General features: G+C 38.0%; 1 long non-coding RNA gene across 1 annotated transcript in view; it reads left to right on the plus strand.

Annotated features, from left to right (window-relative positions):
* The window catches only part of LOC132593789 (uncharacterized), a 191,708-nt gene that overhangs the window by 58,699 nt on the left and 111,950 nt on the right, over positions 1 to 21,059 (plus strand). Inside the window, exons 2-3 of the long non-coding RNA XR_009559642.1 lie at positions 7,892 to 8,071; positions 11,564 to 11,692. This is a non-coding gene — a long non-coding RNA (uncharacterized lncRNA). The remainder of the gene's footprint in view (positions 1 to 7,891; positions 8,072 to 11,563; positions 11,693 to 21,059) is intronic.

A 21,059-nucleotide genomic window follows, 5' to 3' on the forward strand; every position in this document is an offset into this window, starting at 1 on the left:
GAGTGGAATTTCACCCTTCCTTGGTTAAAAATAATTGCCCTTTTCTATTGAAGTATAGCTGATTTAAAAATAGATGAATTGCTCTTGACAACTCTTCCCACCAATCTCAAAGGGATCGGGATCCAAACCTCATTCTGCAAGGAGAGGAAGCAATTCTCTTGACGAGATTTACTGTCAGTAGATATGCTGTATTCTGGAAAAGTTATACTCCTATGTCAACTCAGAAAGGAAACTCCCAGGTTCCTTCTAGTAACATTGAGAGTGCCCTGAGAGTGCGTAGGTACCCTGGGACCAGGAGAGGGTCATTCTGCCAGCATCACTTGGGAAAGGTATAGCCAACTGTGGAAGCTGCTCCTGCCAGCCAAGCCTGCTAAGATGATTCTTTCCATCGAAAAGCAAGACACTGTGAGATTGTGATTTGCCTCTTGCAGAATAGATGATGTTTATTGATTTTTAAAATTCTACTATAGAATATTAGAAAGTGTGCTTGCAAGTTGGAAAGTTGATGTCAGCTAATGAAGAACTTCCTTGGAAAGCGTCCCTTATGTTTAAGATTGCTCCTCAAATCAAGAGGAATGTGAAGTGGCTGCAGGTCCAAGATGTTCCAGATACTGGAATAGGCCTAGGCCTACTGGTCAAACGTGTGATAGAAATGTGTTGCAGTTTTAACTAGATGGTATTTAGTTACCTACGTATGGTGGTGAAGAGCCCAGACTTGGGAATCACATAGAACTGGAATCAAGATCAACATCTAAATCTGAGAGTAAAAGCACCTTCCTCATAGTATTCCCATGAGGAATCAACTTAGCTGAATGCTAAATATTTCATTAACAATTAAGAAGGCCCAGGACTTGATCAATCATAGCAATGCCAGTCATAGGGCTGGAGCAGGGTTCTGGGGACTCCCTCTCTGGCTACTTTAATTGCTGTATTGTAGGTAGTCCAGGGGCACACCTGGGGAAGGGGCTGAGACTGCCAGAGTAGTGGGGGAGCCCTTGAAGGACTGAAATAACAGCTGTTTACTAACCAGAACGGAGGACATTCAACACCGATGAGAGCATACAGGCTGGATGAACAGTCATGAGACTGAAAGAAATTAAGTTAGTTAAGGTGCTTAACATAATACCTGTCACGTAGTAAGAACTCAGTTAATACTATTATTACTAATAATACCACCACTACTATTTCCTCTTTTTCTTCTTCTACTGCTTCTCCTCCTTCTTCTCCTCTTTTCCCTCCTCTTCCTCCCCTCCTATTATATTGTATAATCCAAGAACAAATATATGCCCTACAACTTCGAATGTAAAGCTTGTTTTCCATCCAAGCTTTGGACCACTCTTGACCGTTAACCAGTGCTTCCCAAACTTTCTCGTGACTTTTGGTGTCTCGGTGATTTTTCTGTTCATTAAGTTGGTTAAGTCCAAATAACTTAGTATTTATGTCCTAACATAACATTTGGAAAAAAAGCTAATACACAGAAATTGAAACACAAAATCATATTTTTATTTCATTCTTAAATAACCACAATTACTTACTAATGGAATATGTGTACCTGTTGGATACTTTACAACTTTTAAAACTCTGGAATCAGGTTGGATATTGCCTCCCTCATTTCTTATTCCACGATGATTTTTGTGTATTACTTAGTTTACACTTATGTGTTACACAGCAATCATCAAAAACCTAACTTTGCCAATATCCAATGTCATAGAAAGGAATGTTGCAAGGCTTAAAGTTGAAACCATGCTAGCAGTTCAAAGGAGGTCTGAGAAATATGGATGTGTGTCCCTTTAATTTTAAAATATTTTTGTGCCCTGTGAATTTGCTTCAGATATTCCATGATGGCTTGGCACACAGTTTGGAAACCAGGGGATTAACTAGATAGACTTTTAGGAATAATAAATACTAATAGTTTGGGTCAGCTAAAGACTAATGCATTCACAACTCAAAGGATCTAGTGGGCATAAGCTCATATGATCGTGCTTTGACTGTAGGACTCCTAGGATAAATGGTGGTTTGGGCTGACTGCCAGTTGAATACTAGCCTGCCCAAGCTTATCTAATTTGTTAATTTTGAACTTTCAAGAGAAATGAGAACACCTTGAAAGGAGAATCACATCCCTAACTTTTAGTCATCCTAATGGCCTTTGTCTGCTTGCTGAAACTTAATTATTTGCTCAAAGAGGTACAGTGTATTGTGCTAATTTTTCATGGAACTGATGTTCAGATTATTGGATTAGCAAAATTAATTTTTTTTCTAAAATTGGATTTTTCTATTTCTGATCCTTCATTGGATTTTCTGGATTGCATTTAGATCTGTACTTGGGGTGTGATGTTGCTTTTTCTTCTGTTTTGGAGGAGAGAACACTGTTTCTGTAGAATTATGGAATCTAGAACAGGAAGGCACTTTTAAGTGACCTGCCACTACCTTCACGTTTTGATGAGGAGAGGCCAGGTGACTTGCCCACACTCCTCCTTGTGGGGCAAGGCAGGACTGGAACCCAGTTTCTAACCTTCTATAATGGTCTCCTATTTGACCATCCTTTTCTACACAGTACCAGCTTAAAGAATCCCCTTTTCCATTTATGGTGTTTCAAGGTGTCAGGGCATGTCATTGTAAATTATCTCTCTTGGATCCTCAGTCACTACCTCCTAATGAATTAGTGCTGACCTCAATCCTACACACAAAGCAACATTTAGTCATGACTTCTAGCATCACACTGAAATGCTACAAGGTTTGGGGAAGGTTTTTTCTAGTATTTTTAGTTTCTTATGGTCATTTTTTTAAATCAGTGGTTTCTAATCTATTTAGAATTACAAATCTTTGTAACTAAATGAAAACTAGTGACCCTGTCCTCCTGAAAATGCACACATACACACACAATTGCACACATTTTAGGGGGTTCTGTAGAGCCTCTGAACTCCTATCAAGTCTGTGTTAAGAACCTCTGTGGTAGGTGATAGAAAGCTTTTAAAGTATTATTTACTAAAAATAATTATTATGCTCTGCTTCTGCTTTTTTTGCTAATACATATAAATCTAATGTCTTTAGCCTTTAATTTGGTTTAGTATTTGGATCTTTTCCCAATAAAAGGAAGAGTAAAGATTATTAACAGTTTGTTTTTGAGATTATGAGAAATCATAGCCAGTTTCCTTTGAAATGAGAGGTTCTTTATTAATGGTTTCCAAATCCAGATGTCCTTCATGGAGGTGGGGAGTGGGCTTTAAAAATAGACATGCCTGCCCTATATCAAACTTGACCCCATCTGAAGATTCTGATCCAAGAGGTATTTTTTAATATGTGACAATGATATTGATGCAACAGATACATGAACCACTGAAAATCCAAAATTCTAAGTTTCTAGATGTACTACCTCAAGACTATAGAGTTGCCAAAATTAGTGACATAGCTGAGAAGTTATTGTAAAACTCCTGGCTCCCTGTATCCAATATAATTTTTTAAACAATATTTTTATTAGGAAATATTACTACTATAAGGAAAGTTCCAGAGGGCAATAAAACAAAAAAAATCAGCTTAATCAAATTTTAACACATTGTCATAGATACTTACGATTAAAAAATGTATAGATAGACCAGCTTATTTGGATTTTTGGTTTCACCATTTTTTCCTTAATTCACAAGACTTCCTTCTGTGTTAATCTGTATTTTTCTGATATTTTCCAGATTCTTTATTTTAACCATTCTGTGTGATTTTTGTTTTAGATTGTGTCTAGTAAGCAATACTGTGCTATTGTTTTTTTCAGTCTATTCTGATATTCTCTCTCTTCCATTTTTATCTATTGAGAATACTGTTATATTTGGGCCTATTTCTATAATCTTATTTTGGAATTCTGTTTTGTTTTCTTTTTTTTTTTTTGTTAACTTTTAGATTGATCAAGTTTTCAGCAGCCACTGAACACCTTCTCTCCCTCCCCCCAACACACACACAATACTTCTTGTTTTTATTTTCTTTGTTTTAAATGTGTGTACACACAAATATTGCTCTCAAAGATAATCATTGATTACATTTGTTGACATATTTTATCAATTTCTGGTCTCACCATTGATCCTTCATTTCGGCAACTTCCTTATATGTTAATTTGTCAATTTCCTGAAGTATATTCTTTAATAGATCTTTTAGTGAAAGTATGTGAGTAGTAAACTCCCTTTGTTTTTGCATATCTGAAAACGCTTACATTTTGCTTTCCTTTCTGAAAAATAGCTTAACTAGGTAAAAACTGATAAATTGACAGAAAATTTCCCTGAGCACTTTTAAAATATTTGTTCATTCTTTTCTGACATTTATTTACTACTGACAAGTTTACTATCAGTATAATTGTCATGGTAGTCTCTCTTTTTTTTCCTGTTAGGTTTCATTGTTTTTTTGTTTTGTTTTGTTTTGTTTTTAAACATCTTTAATGTCCTACACGTTTGATAACTCACCTTTTGGCTAGATTTATCTTTATTAACCCTGCTCAATACCCAGAGAAAATACTCAGATGTAAGTGTTCATATATTTCTTTAACTTTTGCAAAATTCATACTTATTAATTCTTCAAATAATATTTCTTCATGATATTTCCATTTTCTGCAGCATTTAGTAGACATAAATTAGATCGTGTCATCTATTGTTTATGTCTTATATCTAATATTTTATATTTAAAACAACTTTTTGTTTCTCTGTGCTTCATTCTGGGTAAATTTCTGTTCTGTTTTCCAATTTTCTAATTGTTTCTTCCACTATTTTCATCCTGGGGTTTATAATCCTATTAATTTTTTTTTTCTGTAAATCTTTCTTCCTTCCCAGACTTCTAATTGGTTCTTTTTCATATCCATCTGTTTTTGTTTTTTCTTAAGTCTTTTCTTTTTTAAAAAATTTTTAAATTTTATTTATTTATTTTTGGCTACATTGGGTCTTCCTTGCTGTGCACAGGCTTTCTCTAGTTGTGGTAAGTGGGGGCTACTCTTCGTTGTGGTGCATGGGCTTCTCATTGTGGCAGCTTCTCTTGTTGTGGAGCAGGGGTTCTAGCCACCAAGGCTTCAGCAGTTGTGGCACATGGGCTCAGCAGTTGTGACTCGCAGGCTCTATAGCGCAGGCTCAGCAGTTCTGGTGCACAAGCTTAGTTGTCCCTCAGAATGTGGGATCTTCCCGCACCAGGGCTCAAATCCGTGTCCCCTGCATTGGCAGGCGGATTCTTAACCACAGTGCCACCAGGGAAGCCCTATCCATCTGTTTTTGTTTTATCTCTTTTAAAAAATGACTTCTTGATTATTTTTAATAAATAACATACATGTTATTAAGGTTATTGTCAGTCTGCTCTATATAATTAATTCCTTTAAAATGGTTACTTTGTTTCTTAATGAGTTTGCTTTTTTTTAACATCTTTATTGGAGTATAATTGCTTTACATTGTTGTGTTAGTTTCCACTGTATAAAAGAGTGAATCAGCTATATGTATACATATATTCCATATCACTTCCCTCTTGCATCTGCCTCCCACCCTCCCTATCCCATCCCTCTAGGTGGTCACAAAGCAAAATGTTGGTCTCCCTGTGCTATGTGACTGCTTCTGACTAGCTATCTATTTTACATTTCGTAATGTATATATGTCAGTGCCATTCTCTCACTTCGTCCCAGCTTACCCTTCCTCATCCCCATGTCCTCAAGTCCATTATCTATGTCTGCATCTTTATTCCTGTCCTGCCCCTAGGTTCATCAGAACCATTTTTTTTTTTTGTTTTTAGATTCCATATATATGTGTTAGCATATGGTATTTGTTTTTCTCTTTCTGACTTACTTCACTCTGTATGACAGACTCTAGGTCCATCCACCTCACTACAAAAAACTCAATTTTGTTTCTTTTTATGGCTGAGTAATATTCCATTGTATACATGTGCCACATCTTCTTTATCCATTCACCTGTTGATGGACATTTAGGTTGCTTCCATGTCCTGGCTATTGTAAATAGTACTGCAATGAATACTGTGGTACATGTCTATTTTTGAATTATGGTTTTCTCAGGGTATATGCCCAGTAGTGGTATTGCTGGGTCATATCGTAGTTCTATTTTTAGTTTTTTAAGACACCTCCATAGTGTTCTCCATAGTGGCTGTATCAATTTACATTCCCACCAACAGTGCAAGAGGGTTCCCTTTTCCCCACACCCTCTCCAGCATTTATTGTTTGTAGGTATTTTGATGATGGCCATTCTGACTAGTGTGAGGTAATAACTCATTGTAGTTTTGATTTGCATTTCTCTGATGATAAGTGATGTTGAGCATCCTTTCATGTGTTTGTTGGCAACCTGTATATCTTCTTTAGAGAAATGTCTATTTAGGTCTTCTGCCCATTTTTGGAGTGGGTTGTTTGGTTTTTTGACATTGAGCTGCATGAGCAGTTTGTATATTTTGGAGTTTAATCCTTTGTCAGTTGCTTCATTTGCAAATATTTTCTCCCATTTTGAGGGATGTCTTTTCGTCTTGTTTTGGTTTCCTTTGCTGTGCAAAAGCTTTTAAGTTTCATTAAGTCCCATTTGTTTATTTTTGTTTTTATTTCCATTTGTATAGGAAGTGGGTCAAAAAGGATCATGCTGTTATTTATGTCATAGACTGTTCTGTTGATGTTTTCCTCTAAGAATTTTATAGTGTCTGGCCTTACATTTATGTCTTTAATCCCTTTTGAGTTTATTTTTGTGTATTATGGAGTGTTACAATTTCATCCTTTTACATGTAGCTGTCCAGTTTTCCCAGCACCACTTACTGAAGAGGCTCTCTTTTCTCCATTGTATCCTCTTGCTTCCTTTATCAAAAATAAGGTGACCATAATGCATGGGTTTATCTCTGGGCTTTCTATCCTGTTCCATTGATCTGTAGTACTGTTTTTCTGACAGTACCATACTGTCTTGATTACTGTAGCTTTGTAGTATAGTCTGAAGTCAGGTAGCCTGATTCCTCCAGCTCCGTTTTTCTTTCGCAAGATTGCTTTTGCTATTCTGGGTCTTCTGTGTTTCCATACAAATTATGAAATTTTTTGTTCTATTTCTGTGAAATTGGCATTTTCATAGGGATTGCATTGAATCTATAGATTTCTTTGGGTAGTATAGTCATTTTCACAATGTTGATTCCTCCAATCCAAGAACATGGTATATCTTTCCATCTGTTTGTATCATCTTTAATTTCTTTCATCAGTGTCTTACACTTTTCTGCATACAGGTCTTTTGTCACCTTAGGTAGGTTTATTTCTAAGTATTTTATTCTTTTTGTTGCAGTGGTAAATGAGAGTGTTTCCTTAATTTCTCTTTCTGATCTTTTGTTGTTAGTGTATAGGAATGCAAGAGATTTCTGTGCATTAATTTTGTATCCTGCTACTTTCCCCAAATCATTGATTAGCTCTAGTAGTTTTCTGGTAGCATCTTTAGGATTCTCTATGTATTGTATCATGTTGTCTGCAAACAGTGACAATTTTACTTCTTTTCCGATTTGTATTCCTTTTATTTCTTTTTCTTCTCTGATTGCTGTGGCTAAAACTTCCAAAACTATGTTGAATAATAGTGGTGAGAATGGGCAACCTTGTTTCTGATCTTAGTGGAAATGGTTTCAGCTTTTCACCATTGAGAACGATGTTGGCTGTGGGTTTGTCATATATGGCCTTTATTATGTTGAGGTAAGTTCCCTCTATGCCTACTTTCTTGAGAGTTTTTATCATAGTTGGGTGTTGAATTCCGTCGAATGCTTTTTCTGCATCTATTGAGATGATCATATGGTTTTTTCCCTTCAATTTGTTAATATGGTGTACCACATTGATTGATTTGCATATATTGAAGAATCTTTGCATCCCTGGAATAAAACCCACTTGATCATGGTATGTGAGATCCTTTTTTTTTTTTTTTTGCAGTACGTGAGCCTCTCACTGTTGTGGCCTCTCCCGTTGCAGAGCACAGGCTCCAGACGCGCAGGCCCAGTGGCCATGGCTCACAGGCCCAGCCGCTCCATGGCACGAGGGATTCTCCCAGACGGGGGCACGAACCCGTGTCCCCTGCATTGGCAGGCGGACTCTCAACCACTGTGCCACCAGGTAAGCCCTGTGATCCTTTTAATGTGCTGTTGGAAGTATTCTGTTTCCAAGTATATTGTTGAGGATTTTTGCATGTCTGTTCATCAGTGATATTGGCCTGTCGTGTTCTTTTTTGGTAACATCTTTGTTGGTTTTTGGTATCAGGGTGACGGTGGCCTTGTAGAATGAGTTTGGATATGTTCCTCCCTCTGCTATATTTTGGAAGAGTTTGAGAAGGATAGGTATTAGCTCTTCACTAAGTGTTTGGTAGAATTCGCCTGTGAAGCCATCTGGTCCTGGGTTTTTGTTTGTTGGAAGATTTTTAACCAAGTTTCAATTTCAGTGCTTGTGATTGGTCTGTTTATATTTTCTATTTCTTCCTGGTTCAGTCTCAGAAGTTTGTGTTTTTCTAAGAATTTGTCCATTTCTTCCAGGTTGTCCATTTTCTTGACATATAATTGCTTGTAGTAATCTCTCATCATCCTTTGTATTTCTGCAGGGTCAGTTGTTACTTCTTTTTCATTTCTAATTCTGTTGAGTTGAGTCTTCTCCCTTTTTTTCTTCATGATTCTGGCTAATGGTTTATCCATTTTGTTTATCTTCTCAAAGAACCAACTGTTAGTTTTATTGATCTTTGCTATTTCCTTCATTTCTTTTTCATTTATTTCTGATCTGATATTTATGATTTCTTCCCTTCTGCTAACTTTGGGGGTTTTTTGTTCTTCTTTCTCTAATTAGTTTAGGTGTAAGGTTAGGTTGTTTATTTGAGTTTTTTTTGTTTCTTGAAGTAGGATTTTATTGCTATAAATTTCCCTCTTAGAACTGCTTTTGCTGCATCATATAGGTTTTGGCTCATTGTATTTTCATTGTCATTTGTTTCTAGGTACTTTTTGATTTCCTCTTTGATTCAGTGATCTCTTGGTTATTTAGTAATATAGCGTTTAGCCTCCATGTGTTTGTATTTTTTGCAGTATTTTCCTGTATTTGATATCTAGTCTTGTAGCACTGTGGTCAGAAAAGATGCTTGGTATGATTTCAGTTTTCTTAAATTTACCAAGGTTTCATTTGTGTCCCAAGATCTGATCTATCCTGCAGAATGTTCCATGAGCACTTGAGGAGAAAGTGTATTCTGTTGTTTTTAGATGGAATGTCCTGTAAATATCAATTAAATCCATTTTGTTTAATGTGTCATTTAAAGCTTTGGTTTCTGTATTTATTTTCATTTTGGATGATCTGTCCATAGTGAAAATGGGGTGTTAAATTCCCCTACTATTATTTTATTACTGTCGATTTCCCCTTTTATGGCTGTTAGCTTTTCCCTTATATATTGAGGTGCTCCCATTTTGGGTGCATAAATATTTACAATTGTTATATCTTCTTCTTGGATTGATCCCTTGATCATTATGTAGTGTCCTTTGTCTCTTGTAAGAGTCTTTATTTTAAAGTCTATTTTGTCTGATATGAGAATTGCTTCTCCAGCTTTCTTCTGATTTCCATTTTCTTGGAATATCTTTTTCCATCTCCTCATTTTCAGTCTGTATGTGTCCCTAGGTCTGAAGTGGGTCTCTTGTAGACAGCATATATATGGGTCTTGTTTTTGTGTCCATTCAGCCAGTCTACGTCTTTTGGTTGGAGCATGTAATCTATTTACATTTAAGGTAATTATCAATATGTATGTTCCTATTACCATTTTCTTAACTGTTTGAGGTTCATTATTGTAGGTCTTTTCCTTCTCTTGTGTTTCCTGCCTAGATAAGTTACTTTAGCGTTCGTTGTAAAGCTGGTTTGGTGGTGCTGAATTCTCTTAGCTTTTCCTTGTTTGTAAAGTTTTTAATTTCTCTGTTGAATCTGAATGAGATCCTTGCTGGGTAGAGTAATCTTGGTTGTAGGTTTTCCCCTTTCATAACTTTAAATATGTCCTGCCACTCCCTTCTGGCTTGCAGAGTTTCTGCTGAAATATCAGCTGTTAACCATATGGGGATTCCCTTGTATGTTATTTGTTGCTTTTCCCTTGCTGCTTTTAATATTTTTTCTTTGTATTTAATTTTTGATAGTTTTATTAGTATGTGTCTTGGTGTGTTTCTCCTTGGATTTATCCTGTATGGGACTTTCTGTGCTTCCTGGACTTGATTGACTATTTCCTTTCCCATACTTGGGAAGTTTTCAACTATAATCTCTTCAAATATTTTCTCAGTCCCTTTCATTTTCTCTTCTTCTGGGACCCCTATAATTCAAATGTTGGTGTGTTTACTGTTGTCCCAGAGTTCTCTGAGACTGTCCTCAATTCTTTTCATTGTTTTTTCTTTATTCTTCTCTGCAGTAGTTATTTCCACTATTTTATCTTCCAGGTCACTTATCCATTCTTCTGCCTCAGTTATTCTGCTACTGAATCCTTCTAGAGAATTTTTAATTTCATTTATTTTTTCATTTATTTCATCATTGTTTGTTTGTTCTTTAGTTCTTCTAGGTCCTTGTTTAACATTTCTTGTAATTTCTCCATTCTATTTCCAAGATTTTGGATCATCTTTACTTTCATCACTCTGAATTCTTTTTCAGGTAGACTGCCTACTTCCTCTTCATTAGTTTGTTCTGCTGGGTTTTTACCTTACTCCTTCATCTGCTGCATATTTCTCTGTCTTCTCATTTTGCTTAACTTACTGTGTTTGCATTCTCCTTTTCTCAGGCTGCAGGTTTGTAGTTCCTGTTGTTTTTGGTGTCTGCCCCCAGTGGGTAAGGTTGGTTCAGTTGGTTGTGTAGGCTTCCTGGTGGAGGGGACTGGTGCCTTTGCTTTGGTGCATGAGGCTGAATCCTGTGTTTCTGGTGGACAGGACCATGTCTGGTGGTGTGTTTGGGGATGCCTGTGAACGTATTATGATTTTAGGTAGCCTCTCTGCTAATGGGTGGGGTTGTGTTCCTGTCTTGCTAGTTGTTTGGCATGAGGTGTTTAGCAGTGAAGCTTGCTGGTCATTGAGTGGAGCTGGGTCTTAAAGTTGAGATGGAAATCTCTGGGAGAGCTCTTGCCAATTGATATTACGTGGAGCTAGGATGTCTCTTGTGGTCAAATATCCTGAATTCGGCTCTCCCACCTCAGAGGCTGACACCCAGCTGGTGAACCAATACCGTGTCAGCCACACAGCTCAGAAGACAAGGGAGAAAAGAAAAGAAAGAAAGAAAAATAAAATAAAGTTATTAAAATAAAAAAAAACAATATTATTAAAATAAAAAGTAATTAAAAAAAAAGAGAAGAGAGCAACCAAACCAATAAACCAATCCACCAATGAAACACTAAAAACGAAACTAAGATAAACATAAAAATCAGAAACTATTCAGTCACATACTGCAAACCCTAAGTCTATAGTTGCTCCCAAAGTCCACTGCCTGAATTTTGGGATGTTTCATTGTCTACTCAGGTATTCCACAGTTTCAGGGTACATCAAGTTGATTGTGGAGATTTAATCTGCTGCTCCTGAGGCTGCACAGAGAAATTTCCTTTTCTCTTATTTTTTTGCACAGCTCCTGGTGTTCAGCTTTGAATTTGGCCACACCTCTGTATGTAGGTTGTCCTCTGGTGTCTGTTCTTCACCCAGATGGGAGGGGTTTTAAGAAGCGGCTGATTAAGCGGCTCTGGCTCACTCAGGCGGGGTAAGTGAGGGGTACGGAATGCAGGGCAAGCCTGTGGCGGCAGAGGCCATCGTGATGTTACACCAGCCTGGGGCACGCTGCGTGTTTTCCCGGGGCAGTTGTCCCTGGATCACGGGACCCTGGCAGTGGCAGGCTGCACACGCTCCCAGGAGGGGAGGTGTGGATAGTTACCTGTGCTTGCACACAGCATTCTTGGTGGCTGCAGCAGCAGTGTTAGTGTTTCATGCCCATCTCTGGTGTCCATGCTGATAGCCGCAGCTCAGTCTCTGGTGTCCATGCTTATAGCCGCAGCTCATGCCCATCTCTGGAGCTCATTTAGGCAGTGCTCTGAATCCCCTCTCGTTGCGTATCCCAAAACAATGTTCTCTTGCCTCTTAGGCAAGTCCAGACTTTTTCCTAGATTCCCTCCAAGTTGGCTGTGGTGCACTAGCCCTCTTCAGGCTGTGTTCACACAGCCAACCCCAGTCCTCTCCCTGGGATCTGACCTCCGAAGCCCGAGCCTCAGCTCCCACCCCCCACCTGCCCTGGTGGGTGAGCAGACAAGCCTCTCAGCCTGGTGAGTGCTGGTTGGCACCAATCCTCTGTGCAGGAATCTCTCCGATTTGCCCTCTGCACCCCTGTTGCTGCGCTGTCCTCCATGGCTCCGAAGCTTACCCCCTCCGCCACCCTCAGTCTCCACCAGTGAAGGGGCTTCCTAGTGTGTGGAAACTTTTCCTCCTTCACAGCTCCCTCCCAGAGGTGCAGGTCCCATCCCTATTCTTTTGTCTCTGTTTTTTTCTTTTTTCTTTTGCCCTACCTAGGTATGTGGGGAGTTTCATGCCTTTTGGGAAGTCTGAGGTCTTCTGCCAGCATTCAATAGGTGTTCTGTAGGAGTTGTTCCACATGTAGATGTATTTTTGATGTATTTGCGGGGAGGAAGGTGATCTCCACATCTTACTTCTCCGCCATCTTGAAGGTCCTCTCAAGATACTCTACAGTGATGCTGGAGATCTCATAGATGCATTCATTGAGCCAATGGACGGCTTGATTCAATACCTGACTATGGTGGTTAGCAATATATTTTTGCTTGTTATGTTACACTGTGCTATGCTATGTTGTTATGTTTTTTTTAAGCTATCTTTATAGAGCATACTAACAAGTTTTACCTTCTACCATCAAGCAGTAAGCCAAGATCTCATTTCTCTTCTCACAGCATCTTCCATCCCCTCACCCCCAAACCCCAATCTCATTTGAAGCACTTTAATTCCACTTACACACCACAGCTGGGCTCACAATCGCCGTTGCTGCCTCCAGACCTGAAAGCCAGTAGGTGTACAGCTTCAGCTCAGCACACAGCTTTGCATTTCTGTTCCTTTTGGAGTCCAAAGGACCTAACCTTGGTCTTAAGTCTAATCAGATCTTTTGTTTTTCTATTCTTATATTACCCTCTGTTTGTAGAAGGAGGTATGTGACAAGTACATGTTGCATTCTACCACAATGCCTCTGCTTTCAGAGGCTTAAAATCCAATGTAGCAAGATCTAGACTAAGATTCCTAAATACATTCTTCACATTAAGAAACCTTCTTTTATGTTTTTATAGAAATGTGGTCTTTCTGTTACTTAAAATAATATATAAGCCTTACTACATGATCAGAATAATCTAGGCCTTTCTATTTTAAGTAAAGATTTAGATAAGAAACACTGCAGGTGTCTTGGAGTTGATATAGCATTCATGCAATTATCTCCTGGGGTGGTGTTGTCTTCTCTTCTATTTTCCATGATGTCCAAAGTTTTATGAAAGATTTGGCACGTATCCAGCATAGCATTGGCTGGAGTGCATTTTGTTGGTTGCTTTTGCCTGAAGCTGGTATATTTCCTAAAGCTGGTGACTAATGACTTGTAACATAATGTCTGCTTATTTATGTTACCTTGACCACTTTCATCTGCTGGCATTCTTAATACAGAGAGTTTTGTTGTTTTTTTAAATGCCCTCCTTCTGTATATTTCTCTGATTCAGAGAAACTCCAGTTCTCAGTGTTTTTAGTAGATCCTTTCTCTAAACCATTTTCTTTAAACCCAGAATAGAACTGTACCACTTTGTTTCCTCTTGCCTTCTGGTCAAAAAAGTATGCATAAATGAAAACTAGCATCCCCTTTCCAAACCAAAAATAAGTAAATAAACAAAAAATCCCATTACATTAGAGAACACAGCACACTTATATTAATAATTACTATATCTGAACTTGACACATATGGGACTCAAAAAGTAATACAACAGAAATTTTTTCAGCAATATCTATATATAATTGTACACATATATTAGTCTGAATTTTAACAGCACAGCAATAATTCTAATAATATTCTCAGAAAACATAAAAAGATTGAATGTCATACAGGTAGGCTATAAAAATGTTTCTTCTAGAACTGAAGACTAACAAGGCTGCCTCATCTTCATCCTTTTCGGGGAATTGACCAGACTTATCACATTCAGGAAAATCTATATGACCTTCATTTGGACTTTTTTCTTTTTCTTTCTTTTCTTTTTTTTTTTTTATGGCTGTACTTTTCATTTTTATTTTTTTCTGGAGAGATTTTATATGTTTAAATGTAGTGAAATAGATATTTCTCTGATGAAGCTGATTTGATGGAACCTATGGCATGACTCTGATGTGTTATAATTCCACTAGACACTGAATTCCTTGAGCAATCAGGCCCTCAGCATGGCACAGAGTCAGGTATTAAATGCTTAGGCCCCTCCACCATTGCTCATGGCTCCATTTTTCATGTGGCCCACCCTACTAACCCTTTCATTTGAATTATAACCACCATTGTGGAGTTTTCAATTACCCCTTTAGCCTGTGTTAGAAGCATTTTCTATGTGCATACTTAGCACCCTATACAGTATATCCTCCTAGCAGGCTATTTTGTAATCCCACAAACATTTCCCCCCCGCCCCCCCCCCGCCACCCTTGGACTTTAAGAATTATGAGGGAAGAGCCTGCATCTTTCAACTCCATATGGTGCCTGGAATGAGGTATAAATACAGGCTTTCAAACAAATGTACTCACTACTTCTCTGAGGGGTCTTTAAGAAAACTGGGATTTCTAATATGTGGGAGACACAACAATGTCCCTGCTTGCATTAGTCAAAATCTCAGGGATTTTACATAATAAAAGCAGATTTCTTCCTCGTCACTTGGCTCCACACAGTCCTTCAGAACCAGTGTTGCTCTGCCGCATCGCTCTGCCATCTCCTCCAGTGTGTGGGAGATGAGAAAGAATGAGAAAGCCTGAAGTTGCACATGTAACTTCAACCATATTTTATTGGCCAGAACTCAGTCCCGTGACTCCAGCTAGTTTGAAGGAAAGTTTGGAAATGTAATCCAGTTATGTTCCAGGAGAAAAATAAAATGCAGTTTGGTTAACCTAGGCTTGTAGCCACCACGTTGCCATCCAGGGAGCATAAGACCTAGTTGCCCCTGTCATACAATGGTTATATATCACAAGTATTTTTTAAAAAATCATAACAGATTGGCTATCAGCTACTTGGGACTTAATTGTCAACATATTCCTGGGCTTTCAGTGTGTCATTTATTATACTGTCTTGATGTGAACAGAAGGTGGTAGGGATATTTGATTGACAGATGTATTTTTTTAATTTGAGAAGTAACTTTGTACCTTTATGACAGAAATAAGACATGTTGCTAAAAAATTATAATGCAGTAAAATGTTTTTAAAGAGCAGATGAATTACCTGCCTGAGTCCACACCTTAGCTAGTAATGCTTGTCTGTCAAGGTTTATTTTCTCTAGTGTTAGTCAAATGGGTATTTATAAGGTTCTCACAATAGAAATCATTTGAGGGAAATAACATCATTTCTTTTTCATTAAGTTCATCTTTTTTTGTAGGATCCATTTCTTCTCCACCACTAATCTTTCAACTACTACCTGCTCTGGTATGTGTTCTTTTAAATGAAACAAAACCAAAGTAGGCACAATTAACTTACAATAACTAGAGGCAATTCAAATGTTTTTCTTTTTTGAATTGTAAGCAAATCTGCTTTAGCAGTTCCTGAGAAGTGACCAATTTAGCACTTGCTTTGAAGTGTGTTTAAATATTAGTTTCAATATGAAAACAACTATTCCTTGAGTTTTGTATATGGTCAATAAGGATATTGAATTTTCCTTTGGAATACTCTGTTTCTTCTGTTTCAAAGGAAGGAGTCACGATTTGGTAAATAAGATATGTGGCTCCATTTTACGGGTTTTCTTTGATTTCCCAAAGCCTAAGTAGTCAACTGAAAGCATTCATTCAAATCATGGATATGAGGCTTACTGTACAGTGTGCAGTATGATTTTTTTTAACTTACATCTACCACTGAGAAATTTATAAGTTGAGATTTAAGAGGGCAGGCATGAGGACTGATTGGTCTCCTATAGTTTCTCTGAAACCTGAAAGATTATTGTATCAAAAGTCAGCATTTCATGGCCCCCCTATATCCATAAAGAAAATTAAAATCATATGCTGCACAGCAAGCTTAAACCATTCAGAATGCTCATAAACATATTTAAAGCCAAAATTACAGCTGTTTCTCGACTCTTGGTACCACATATAGCTCTAGATATGGTTCTTACTTTCCTGTGCACACACTGTAACAGTAATTACTGTATTTTAAGCACCACACTATTCTACAAGAGCATTCTTTGGTGGTGATACAGCAACCTGGTGACAAAGAGCCCCTCCTGTACCACGTAATCACTTTCACAAGGGAAGCACTGTGTGTCCTTAATGTTCCACCAGACCTTTGTCTTCCTTTGTTAAGAAATGAGACAACAGACCTTCTCAAATATAGAACCAAAGGGAGCATTTTGTTGAACATGCACAGTTTGGTAACCCACTGGCAGTGTTTTGTTTCTGTACTTTTGATGCAATTTCAAGTGTGGAACTTAATAGATTGCATATCAGTTTAAGTGAAGGACTAACTGGTGCCTGGTAGCTCCAAACTTGTGTGTGCACCTTTTCCTGACACTGGGCTCTGAAACAGTGATGAATCAACAGTCAAACATGAACTCTAATTACACTGGAACATACCGTCTGTTCTACAGAGATGTAGGAAGTGAGAAATCTTTTGCAAAATGGAAATTTATCAGATTCTGACAAAGTGAGAGCACATTTATTATTATTGTTTAATCCTCATTACTATTATTCTATGTTTTTATTGTTTCTTTTACCCACACTTTCAGAATTTGAGGTAATTAGTTTAACAGCTCTCCAGTGAGGAAGGCAAAATGTACACTGAAATGTTGATGGACCAGACAGTATGAGATGACACTTGCTTTTACGAAGTATTTACCATAAGTTTGGTGTCTTGTGTTCATTTGATCCCAGTTATGTTTATATTACTATCTAATAGGCTGTCCAGCAGGAAAGGAGCTTATAAAGTATGTCATGGCTTTCCCTTGCCACAAATGTAAAATGCATGTTTAACCCTGATGGTGGGGGCACTTATGAATAGAGTGGATCTTGAACGTACAACGTTTAACAATTTGGGCTAAGGGTCATCGTTTAGTGATATTTTTGCAAGGATATTTAGATTACATCTCAGCTCACTGACTTTAAAAACAAATTAGATGTCATCCACTAGGTATTCTGTCCTTTTGGAAGTAAAATAAACATAGATTATTTATATATTCATTTCTATTCCTGATAAGTCCAAGGATGAGGTCTGCTGAAAGACTTTGAGTACAGCTTCTAGGTGCACTTCTAAATGGCCTAGGAAGAGACAAAGTTAAGTTGGGCCTAATAGTTGAAGAGAACCTGGCAGGATCATTATCCAAGATAGGGGAATTTGCTGAATATTACAACTACAGAAGAAAGATGGTTCGGTCTCCTTTCCCTTTGGGTGCATGGGGTCAGCCTTCACTTCCCCAGTACCATTCTCCCTAGAACGAGACTAATACTCTGTCTTTGAGTAGAGGAGACCTGTGTATAGGCAAAATCTTTCACACATTTCTTTTATGTGAAATCAATAAAAGTAGAATTGCTCTGGCTAAGGAAGGAAGTTGAAGGACAGAACCTCCTTCAAACTCAACCTCCACACCTTGTCTTCCCCAAGTCTTTTCTCCTTGGAAACCTTGGTAGAAGCTAACAGCTTCCCTGAGCACAGTCTGAAAATCTTTGACTCAAGGCAACTCAGACTTCCTGGGACACATTTCCCTTGACCTGAAGAGAAGTCACTCTTTGCTCTCTATTTTGTCTGATGGAATAAGGAGAAATACTGGAAAGTCCATGTTGGAATATGTAAGATATTTTATAATATAGATTCCCCTAAAGAGAGTAGAATTTCTGTTTATATAGAACAATAACTAGCAACACACATATATTTCCAAATATGGAAAGGAAAACTATGAATACACATATGTGTATGTTTATAGGATCAGAGTTATGCTTATGCAGAATAAGTAGATGCTTATGTTGTGTGATTAGAAAAAACCTCCTCAGACAAAATATACTTCCCACTGGCCCTGTTGCATGTGTTGGATCTCCCATTACTTGCTCCTTTGGGTAGAGGAAATTGTTGAAAAAGAACTATCAGCTGGGTTATGGCATATAGTTTGCCATTATTGACTTTTAATATTTTATTTTCAACCAAGCCTGCAGAGAGGAAGATTAGGGGAGTTTGTGAAATACAGGACTGAAAAGATTCAGAAAATAAAAGGTATGGAGAAGAAGCTGGGTTTGGGGGAACATTATTTAGGTTGGATTTGGAAGAGAGAGACTCTGACCAACTGCAGTGGGACACAGGTTATCGGAGACAGTTGTACATTTAAAATCAGAATTGTCCAGAAAGGAGGATAGATATGCGGAGGAAATCTTTGTTGCTTTTGAAGTTGTTTAACTACTTAGGGTCTGTGTGAGTATAGCCTGTATATAAAATTAGTAATCAATTGGTATTCATATGTGGAAGACAGTGAGAGGGAGATTGACTAGATGGCCTGAGTCATACTCAAAATTTTCCAATTGTGTGGATTTGCTTCCTCACAAATCTCTTTACTTTTAATCTCTTTACTTCTTACTGAAATATCTAGGTTCTCTTTTCTAAAAGAGAAAACTTGAGAAAAGCATCCCTAATAACCTATTGGCTGTTCTGTTACACCTAGAAATGCAGAGATTAGATCGATTTCTCTATCTATCTTGTGCTACATAGCAAGGGGTAGGGGTATAAGGGGGACAAAGGCAGTGGGTCCTTCTGTAATACTGAGCAGGTGAACGTGTTCTACAGGTTCTACATCAAGTGGACAGTCAGTTAACTATTACATCGGATGTAGAGTTACCAAAACTGAAAGATAACTGCTCTAAGACAGATGAATTTTATCTGCATACTTAAAATATGGATCTCCCATGAGAATTCAGAAGAGAGGAAGATTTTAAAAATAAATAAATTTTTAAAAATCCAGATGAAAAAGAAGGCTACGATGATAAATTGCAAAGTTTGAAATGGCCATTAAACTTGAGCAAGTCAAATGGCTACCATATGGGGTTTCATTTCTCATTTTATTTATAAACATTCCCATAAAATTGTAAGGAGAAAAAAGGGAAAATCCTTGAACTCCTGTGAAAGACATTTTGTGCTGCATAGGTTGAATTACTATTAAGTATTCACCTGTCTTAAATGGGCTTTTTCTCCAGCCTCTGCATCATACATCTTAATGTCAGTAACATCTGCAACGGAATGGTAATGTGGATCAGTGAAGATAATCACCAGTTAATAAGAGCTTCACATCGTGCTTTGGCTAGCGTACACCCCTTATTGTACTTCTTTGTAGAATTTACCAGTACAATTTTATTTAATGCTTATGCTTGATCAAAAAGTTCTTGCGTATGAAATTAGCCACAAATCTGAATTTTAAAAAATTACTAGTACGGTGGTCCTTTTGCATCATGCAGCCCTTCCCTTTGAGTTTTCTTTCGAGCTGAGATCTCAGAAGTTGTCATTTAAAAATCATTCTTGCTTTCTATTTGAGTACATTGGTGATACGGACGTAGCCTTGCTTTTTTTCACTAAGTCTATGCACCACGAAGATGAAAAGACGAAAGGTACGAAATGTGTGTTTTTTCCTCCATTGATAAATCTCAAGTGCTTTGGGTCCTGTGGGAAACCTTGACCTTTAGTATTTCTGGTTTTGTTGCTCTTTATTTATTTTGCTGCAGAAGGTGATTGGTCATGAAAAATAACCCAGGGGCATTGCGGTGGGTAGTGGAGGGAAGGCAGAGGAGTGAGCTGGGTTTGGTCAGTTAATTCAGGTTAGGGAGTGAGTGCTGGTTTCACAGCTGCTGTTCAGGTTCAGTGGCACGGCCAAGTTTTGCATTTCAAGTTCCCATATAGAAAACTGACTGTCTTCTCCTCCAGAACCCTTTTTAATGTTCCTCTTTGGCTCAGGGTCTGCCTTTCGCCCATGACTTTCAGTAGCCTTCCTCCCCCATGCAGCCTTGCCAGAGCCACTCAGTTGTGGGCTTCAAAGCTCCTGTAATTCCAGTCCTAGCAGGCCCTTAAAAATGTAGCAACGCACAGATGTGCAGTGGAAATTTTTAAATGTGCACTTTCTCTTAGGACTGTGAACACTGAACATCACATAAACCTCTGATGGTCCCCTTGCCACCTGCTAGAGCTAAGCTAACACTTGCTTCTGGGTTTATATTCGTGGCTCTTAGGTACGGGGTCGGCCCTGGCTTTTGGTTCTTGCGTTTTCCCATCGCCTTCCTTCTGTGCCAAATAGCTTCTTTCTTTTCAAATAGCTTGGTTTTATGATGTGGGCAGGGGCTGATGAGGGAATAGTTTGAGTCCACAGCCTCCACTTTCATTCATGGCCTGGGCTGAGTTTTAATACAGATCTTGGTTAGAGACAAGTCTAGTTCTCCACAAAGCTCCCTTTTACAGTTTAAATAAAGAAATGATAAACATCAAAAGATCAACAGTTTTCCAAAGAAGCCAATAGGTAATAGTCATGCCCAGGAGCACTGTTATAACTGAAAACCTTACAATGAGCATTGAATTGTAGCTTTGTTCCCGTTTGTTTTTCCTCCCTATAATAGGGTCCCTTAAAAAGAAAGGGGGATAAAAAGAGGGAGGGAAGTTTGAGAATTGAGACTGAAATGAGTCTGATCATTTAAATGTAATGAAGCAAAGAAACAATCTTCAGTTCTGGAGGCTTTTTGTTGTTGCTATCAGGGTGGGTATAGATACATTGAAAAATAGCTCTGTGCAATCCAATTGCAAAATAAATCCTGGCATGTGAGTTTGTATTGAACAGGTGAAGTGAGTATTTTGTGGGTACAGTGTGTACTAGGCCAATGGAAAACACTCTCCTAGGGGACTCTATGTCCTTTGAA

Source organism: Globicephala melas, chromosome 1, assembly GCF_963455315.2.
Source record: "Globicephala melas chromosome 1, mGloMel1.2, whole genome shotgun sequence".
In the NCBI taxonomy this organism is placed as follows: Eukaryota; Metazoa; Chordata; class Mammalia; order Artiodactyla; family Delphinidae; genus Globicephala; species Globicephala melas.